The sequence below is a fragment of the Scyliorhinus torazame genome, chromosome 15, assembly GCF_047496885.1.
Source record: "Scyliorhinus torazame isolate Kashiwa2021f chromosome 15, sScyTor2.1, whole genome shotgun sequence".
Lineage (NCBI taxonomy): Eukaryota > Metazoa > Chordata > Chondrichthyes > Carcharhiniformes > Scyliorhinidae > Scyliorhinus > Scyliorhinus torazame.
In genome coordinates this window covers 12,357,380-12,365,702 of record NC_092721.1, presented here as the reverse complement: position 1 = coordinate 12,365,702, position 8,323 = coordinate 12,357,380, and the positions used below count along the sequence as shown (strand labels likewise).

Sequence of the window (8,323 nt, the reverse complement as noted above, 5' to 3'; positions counted from 1 at the left end):
AATCGCACCAATGGAGGATATGGGTCAGCTTCAGCTGGAATTAGGTGAGATTTTAGAAGCAAAGAACAAGACAAGGCTGAAACAGCCATCCTACTCCTAGTCATTTAATTATTTGCAGCAAAGATTTTGAGAAGAGCGGGTTTATATTTGGAGGGTCGGTTTGGTGACTGGGAGGCGCTGATGGAGAGGGCAGGCCTTGGTGGGGTGGATATGTTCAGGTACTTTCAGCTGCGCAATTGGATCCGTCGAGCTTTTGCCACATTCCCGGTGGCATAGCCGTCCACTTTCCTGGAAGGATTGTTTCCTGCACGGGGACGGAGGAGGGGTATATGGACGGATCATGGGGGAGGAGCAGGTCTAGGTGGAGGAGGTGAAGGCCAGGTGGGAGGAGGAGCTGGGTCCCATTTTGGAGGAGGTGTGGAGTGAGTCTCTCCGTAGGGTGAATGCATGAGCTTAAGTTTGATACAACTCAAGGCATCTCTCACCAGGGCCAGAATGAGTTGTTTTTTTTGAGGGCGTTGAGGATAGGTGTGTGCGGTGCCCGAGAGGGCCTGCGAACCATGCACACGTGTTCTGGTCCTGCCCCACGTTGGTGGGTTTTGGGGGGCCTTTTTTTAACACCATATTGGCAACTTTAAATGTGGATTTGGAGCCCTGCCCATTATTTGCAATATTTGGGGTGTCGGACCAGCTGGTGTTAAGGATGGGGATGATGACGGATGCGTTAGCTTTTGCGTCCTCGCTGGCTTGGCGATGGATACTGCTGAGTTGGAGGCAGGTGGCCCCGCCCAGTGCTGCAGCGTGGCTGGGTGACTTGATGGAGTTCTCGTATCTCAAAAAAGTTCCGTTCAAGATGAGGAGTGCGATTGATGGATTCTATCTCAGATGGCGTCCATTTATACTGCATTTCAGGGATCTGGTCACTGTTAGCTGTTAGGGAGGGGTGTTCTATTGAGGAGGGGGGAGGGGGGATTGTTTTTGGTTGGGAAGGTTTGTTGAGGTTGTTGATACATGCTTTATTGTTTGACTGTTACTTATGTATAAAATGTTAAAAACGCAATAAAAATATTTTCAAAAAAAATTAAGAATCAACAGAAAATCTGAAAGCAAAATACTGCCGAAGCTGGAAATCTGAAACAAAATCTGAAGATGCTGGAAATACTCAGCAGGTCGGGCAGCATCTGTGCAGAAGAAAATCAGAGTTAACATTTCAGATCCCTGACCTTTCATCAGAACTGATGAAAATCTATTTGGAAGGACCAATACATTAAATTATTTGCACAACTTTTTGCAGCAAGCAAGAATTGAGAAGGGTCAACATATTTGGAAGAAATATTTCATTTAAATAATTTATGCATATTTAGAATGATATTCCGATGTCCCTGTGCACATCCCGCTATGCCGGGAGAAGCCCTAAACAGGGTTGTCGTCAGGCGCCAAACGGAGCACAATGCTCCAGGCCGCTGCAGCGAACGTAATCTGGTTCTTTCCCTCACTGGGCGTGAACCAGATTAGTATGTTTAAATCACCATTTGAACCTGCTTGGTCAGTTTCAAGCCGAGGATGGTGGTGGTGGGGTAGGGGAGAGGGGTGGCACTGAAACGTAGATGCCTGCGATTTTGGAATGAGGCAGGGGCCTGCACGATCACTTCGAGATTAGGGCGCCCTTTAAAAATAGCTCCCCAATCTCTGCGAAGCTGGGCTTGCCGCGTCTTCGGGACCCACACTATTTTTTAGGTGCATTTCACCCCAGCTCAAAATAAATAACATGGGACGTGATTTAATGGAAACGTTTCTAAGTGTGGTAGCGAGCGGAAACTTCTGTGAGCTTCCCCACGCTCGGCCTGGCAAGGTCATCACCGCTATAAAATGTTAATTGGTCCACTTAACGAGGCCCTATGGGCTTCACGCCACAAATGATGGTCCCGTTGGCTATTCCGCTGGGATCATGCTCGCCAGCCCTCCCGCTAACAAGGGAAAGCATGCACATTCTCCCCATGTCTGTGTGGGTTTCACCCCCACAACCCAAAGATGTGCAGGTTAGATGGATTGGCCATGCTAAATTGCCCCTTAATTGGAGAAAAAAAATAATTGGGTACTCTAAATTTTAAAAAAAACAAGGGAGGGCAGCACTTGCACAGCCAACCCCACACAGCTCGCAGCCATGCCTCCGGTAAGACCAGCCCCATGTTTCGGGTATGCCGACCTAGACAGATTATTGGATGCAGTCAAGGCCGGACGGGATGCCCTGTTGCCCTGAGGGTCAGCCACAGGGCAGCCAGTGCCGCCTGGAAGTGGCAGCGGCCTTCAGCTTTGGGAGGGTGACCAGAAGGACTGGCACCCAGTGCCGCAAGAAGATCAACCACAAGGCGGCACATATGGGTTGGCACCGGACCCCCCACCCCACCACAGGAATGCCCGTGGCACCACCCCTGCTCAGCACCGTTCCGTGCCCTGGCCCACCCATGTCCAACAGTGCCGCTCACCTATACCCCCCCACACTCCCACTCCCTCGCATACTCTCCATTCATCGCCCCCCCCCCCGCAAAGCCAGTCAGCCTTCCTGGGGTGAAGCTCGAAAAGGCCGGTGATATCTGACTGTCCCAGGATGTAGCTGTTGTGCACACTCCCTGCGAAGCGTGCACACCCGTGCATGATCATCATGCGGTGGTCGCACATGAACTGAATGTTAAGGGAGTGGAACCCTTTCTTGTTGATGTAGGGCACTCCCAGACAGCCTGGTGAGCGCAAGGCGACATGCGTGCCATCTATTAGCTCCTGGACATGGGGCATCCCGTTGATGGCAGAGTATTCCGCTGCTCGGCCATCGTGTTGGGCTTCGTCCAAGTCATAGTCTATATAGTCCTCTGCCCAGGCAAACAGGGCAGCCGTGACTTCACAGATGCACTTGTGGGCAGTAACTTGTGAGATGCCACACAAATTCCTGCACGTGCCTTGGGATGATCCTGAAGCGTAACGGTTCAGGGCTGCGGTAACCCTGACGGTCACCAGGAGCGGGTATCCTCCTCCTCCACGTGGTGCCACATCTGAGTCGACATGGCACAGGTGCCGCACCGTCCCCTTGTTGAGACAGAGCATCTTGTGGCACATGTTGTCCGTTATCTGTTCGAAAGACCTGCAATGCCTGTACAACTTGGGCCCGTCGGGCCTCCCTCTCTGGGTCCTTCCCTGGCCTGATGGACGGCCGGGTCCCTGCATATGCGCTGCCACCCAGAGCATCTGTCAATGCTGCTGCCGCCTGGCCTCATACCAGCACCACAATGGCAGTTTCCGCAGGGTACAAGATATCGTCCACACCTTTTAATATCTGTAAGGAATTGGGAGGGTGTGAGACTGACAACCAGCGGTGTCTTCCACCCCGGGACTCTCCAGTCCTTGCGCTTCCTGCCCCTTCCCCCCCCCCCCCCTCCCCCAACCTTACACGTCCTGCCATACACACCCGGCCGCAGTGGGGGTGCCTGATTACCCTACCTGATCCCCAGACCCTGTACTGCAGACACCCGAACGTAACATTACCTGGACCGGGCGCTGTCTCCTCCCCGATGCACACACCCACCCTCTGGTCACAGAAATGTCCCCGGTGCTGGGGCCCAGGCTCTGGGTGTTTGGATGTTACCTGCTGCGTCGTAGGTGTTGCCTCCCATGCTCAGGCACAGTGACCAGACATCACGGTGTGATTGGGATGCTAGGCAATAAGCCCCATGTGCTACATGGCACGCCTACCCACGGAATCTACTTGGGACTTAGCTACGAGTGCCAATTCCCAATTAGCAATATCCTTCAGCCGTGTGGTGAGGTTTCCGTGGTTAGCGGGAGTTACGGTTGGTCGGTGCGGCACGTGGGCTAGGCTGCCCCCGGAATAGGGGTTAGCATGGTGGACCCGTGAGATTGAGTTGGTTAGGATTATATTTGGTAGCAGTGGGTAGCACTGTTATTTTACAGCTCCAGGGTCCAAGGTTCGATTCCAGGCTTGGGTCACTGTCTGCACATTCTCCCTGTATCTGCATGGGTTTCCTCTGGGTGCTCCGGTTTCCTTCCACAAGTCCCGAACGACGTGCTGCTAGGCGAATTGAATGTTCTGAATTCTCCCTCTGTGTACCCGAATAGGCGCCGGAATGTGGCGACTCGGGGATTTTCACAGTAACTTCATTGCAGTGTAAATGTAAGCCTACTTGTGACAATAAAGAGTATTATTATTATTATTCACTGGAGTTTAGAAGAATGAGGGGTATCTCATAGAAACCTGCAAAATTCTAACAGGACTAGGCAGGATAGATGCAGAAAGCATGCCCCAGATGACAGAGGAGTCCAGAACCAGGGATCATAGTCTAAAGATATGGGATAAACCATTTCAGTCTGAGATTAGGAGAAATTTCTTCACCCCGCCTGTGGAATTTGCTGCCAGGTTAAAGGGATATGGGGAACAGGTGAGGAGGTGGATTTGAGACCAGGAAGAGATTAGTTATGATCTGCTGGAATGTCGGAGCAGGCTCAAAGGGCTGAATTGCCTACTTCTGCTCCTAATTCCTGGGACAGCATGGTAGCATAGTGGTTAGCACTATGGCTTCACAGGTCCAGGGTCCCAGGTTCGATTCCCGGCGGGGTCACTGTCTGTGCGGAGTCTACACGTTCTCCTTGTGTCTGCGTGGGGTTCCTGCCACAAGTCCCGAAAGGCATGCTGTTAGGTAATTTGGACATTCAAAATTCTCCCTGTGTACCCAAACAGGTGGCGACCTGGGGCTTTTCACAGTAACTTCATTGCAATGCAAGCCTACTTGTGACAATAAAGATTATTAATATAACATTCCTATGTTCCACAGAAAGCAGTTGAAGCCAAAACATTATATGTTTTCAAGAAGGGGTTAGATATAGTCCTTGGGGCTAAATGGATCAAAGGATATGGGGGGAAAGCAGGATCTGGCTAATGAGTTGGATTATCAGCATGATCATAACGATGGAGGAGCAGGCTCAAATGCTCTCCTACTTTCCGTGTTTTATGTTTCTATGGGAACACCCAGAGGTCTGTGCATCTCAGAGCTCTGCAATCTCTCCCCATTTACATATTTTCATTTTTACTGCCACTATGGCCAATTTCATATTTTCCCACAGTATACTCCATTTGCCGGGTCTCTGCCCACCCATTTAACCTATCTCTATACCTTTGTAGCCTCCTTACGTCCTCTTCATATCTTCCTTTCCTACCTTTGTGTTATCATATAGATAAGTAGATAGGGGAAAACTGTTCTCACTGGTAAAAAGAGCAAGGACGACTTTTAAAGGCAGCACTTTAGCACAGTGGTGAGCAGTTACTTCACAGCACCAGCGTCCCAGGTTTGATTCCCGGCTGGGTCACTGTCTGTGTGGAGTCTGCACGTTCTCCGTGTCTGCCTGGGTTTCCTCCGGTTTCCTCCCACACATCCCGAAAGACGTGCTGTTAGGTAATTTGGACACTGTGAATTCTCCGTGTGCCTGAACAGGCGACGGAATGTGGCGACTAGGGACTTTTCACAGTAACTTCATTGCAGTGTTAATGTGAGCCTACTTGTGACAATGAAGATTATTATTAAAGTAATTGGCAAAAGAAGCAAAAGCAAAATGAGGGCGAAACCCCCCACTTGAGTGGTTATGGGTCTGCCATGCGCTGCCGGAGGGTGAGTGGAAGGCAGGTTCAGTTGAGGCATTGGGGAGGGAATTAGATGATTATTTGAGAATAAACCCTCTGCAGGGTTACGGGGAGCTGAATGGCTCAGTCAGAGGGCCGGCACAGACACGACGGGCCGAATGGCCTCCTCCTGCGCTGCAGTGATTCTGTGAACGGGAGAAACTTGCGGGCGGCCGGTGGCAAAACCAACAATTTCCCCCGCTCCAGTGGAGCGAATTCGATCAGCACCCTTCTCAAACCGGTGTTTCGCAGGCTGCGGCTGGATGCGCCCGGCGGACTAGGCCTCGTTGCCAGGGTTACCAAGAAGGCCCCGCCGCAGCGCAGTAAGTGAGAGAGAAGGGGGGGGTGCAATCATCACCACGTCAAATATAAAGCCGTCAGCGCCCCGATAAAGCAGGGGCAACGATGCAGTTGCATATTTTAAAATATCAGCGTGACAGCTGGAAGATGCGGAGGCGAAGTTCGGTGGTTTTTTTGCAACACGACGAGCAGTGAGGCCACCTTCTACCCCCTTCCGGGCTGGGGGGTTGGTGCCGTCCGCCAGGCTGTCAATCACTCCGAGGGCGGGAGCGGCGCGCTGGCAGTCGAGCGTCTGACGGCGACGCCCGCGCATCGGTCTTGGAGTCGTGGTGCTGCTCCTCCTCTCAACGCGTTTAAAAAAAACAAACATCGCCAATCTTTCTCTTCCCCGCTCTCCCTCATTTCGTATCCACCTCGTAAATAATATTCACCACTCGATCGTCCGCCTCAAACTTGAAGTTTATCCCAGCCCACTCGTCCCTCACTTGATTTTCCAGCCTGGATTGGGGAGTTGTTTTTCTCCGTGTTATGTTTTTTTTGCTAAAAAAATAATAAATAACCGCAATCAACTGAAGCGTTTATCTGTGGGAGCGATGTCCCGGTAAGTTGAACTTCTTTTAATTATCTGTCCCCCTACCCTTCACTGACTGTAACTTGCTTTCCCTCATTTCTCTCTATCCAATTTAAGACTCATTTTATAAACAGTCCAAAGATGTGCAGGTGAGGTGGATAAGCCATGCTAAATTGTCCCTTCGTGTCCAAAAAGGCTTGGTGGAGATGTGTGCTTAGGTAGGGTACTCTTTCCAAGGGCCGGTGCAGACTCGATGGGCCAAATGGCCTCCTTCTGCACTAAATTCCATGATAAACAGAAAATATACATGAGAAGATCTCGTTTATCTTATCCCTGTGTTGGGAAAGTCTTAAACCGCAGTGTTGAACTCCCCCCCCCCCCCCCCTTTCCAGCTCAATGTCAAAACGGAGTGAGAACGATATTGGACACTGTCCTGGATTTTATATTAGGCTAATTTTGCAATTGCAGATGGGTAAAAATAAAACAAATGCTCGGCACAATGTATCTTGTGGTGAAATTCAATTACTACCTTTTGAGGTGGCACCGTGCTGCCTCACCAGTGCCAGAGACTCGAGTTCAATTCAGACCTCCAGTCACTGTCTGTGCAGAGTCTGCACTTTTTCCCTGTGTCTGCGTGGGTTTCCTCCGGGTGCTCCAGTTTCCTGTCACAGTCCAAAAATGTGCCGGTGAGATGGATTGACCATGCTCAATGACCCCTTTGTTATCAACGATGTGTAGGTTAGGTGAGGTTACCGTAAGACATAGGAACAGAATTAGGCCACTCGGCCCATCGAGTTTGCTCTGCCATTCGATCATGGCTGATATTTTTCTCGTCCCCATTCTCCTGCCTCCTCCCCATATCCCCTTATTAATCAAGAACCTAGCTATCTCTGTCGTAAAGACACTCCGTGATTTGGCCTCCACAGCCTTCTGTGGCAAAGAGTTCCACAGATTCACCACCCTCTGGCTGAAGAAGTTCCTCCTCATCTCTGTTTTAAAGGATCGTCCCGTCAGTCTGAGATGGTGTCCTCTGTTTCTAGTTTTTCCTACAAGTGGAAACATCCTCGCAGTATTGTAATTTTCAATAAGATCCCCCCTCATCCTGCTAAACTCCCAATGAGTACTGACCCAGAGTCCTCAACCATTCCTCAATGGACAAGCTCTTCATTCCAGGGATCATTCTTGTGAACATCCTCTAGACCCTTACCAAGGCCAGCACAGCCTTCCTTAGACACGGGACCCAAAACTGCTCACTGTACTCAAAATGGGGTCTGACCAGAGCCTTATATAGCCTCAGAAGTACATCCCTGCTCTTGTATTCTAGCCCTCTTTACATGAATGCTAACATTGCATTTGCCTTCCTAACTGCTGACTGAACCTGCACGTTAACCTTAAGAGAATCGTGAACAAGGACTCACAAGTCCCTTTGTGCTTCTGATGTCCTTAGCATTTCCCCATTTAAAAAATATCTGATTTCCTAAGTTGTGGAGATAGGGTGGTGCCCTAGGTAAGTTGCAGACCCAATGGGCCGAATGGCCCCCTTTGGCACTGTAGGAATTCTATGTTCTAAGCGAAGTCTGGAACTGTAATCAGACTGTTTGTTACATGTGGGTCAATCCATAGTGGCAACATTGAGATGTTTTCTAACTATTCATTGCTGCTATTCGTTCCTCTGCAGAAGAGTCACAGGACTCAGAAAGTTAACTCTTTCTCTCTTCACGTAGTCTGCCAGACCTGCTGAGCTTTCCCAACATGTCCTGTTTTTATTT

At 50.2% G+C, this 8,323-nt stretch overlaps 1 protein-coding gene across 6 annotated transcripts in view; it reads left to right on the top strand.

Annotated features, from left to right (window-relative positions):
- The first annotated feature begins 6,276 nt into the window (after positions 1-6,276).
- The window catches only part of mbnl2 (muscleblind-like splicing regulator 2), a 120,016-nt gene continuing 117,969 nt past the window's right edge, over positions 6,277-8,323 (top strand). For all 6 annotated transcript variants that reach the window (XM_072476109.1, XM_072476110.1, XM_072476108.1 and 3 more), the window contains exon 1: positions 6,277-6,584. The gene's annotated coding sequence lies outside the window, so the exon portion shown is untranslated. The remainder of the gene's footprint in view (positions 6,585-8,323) is intronic.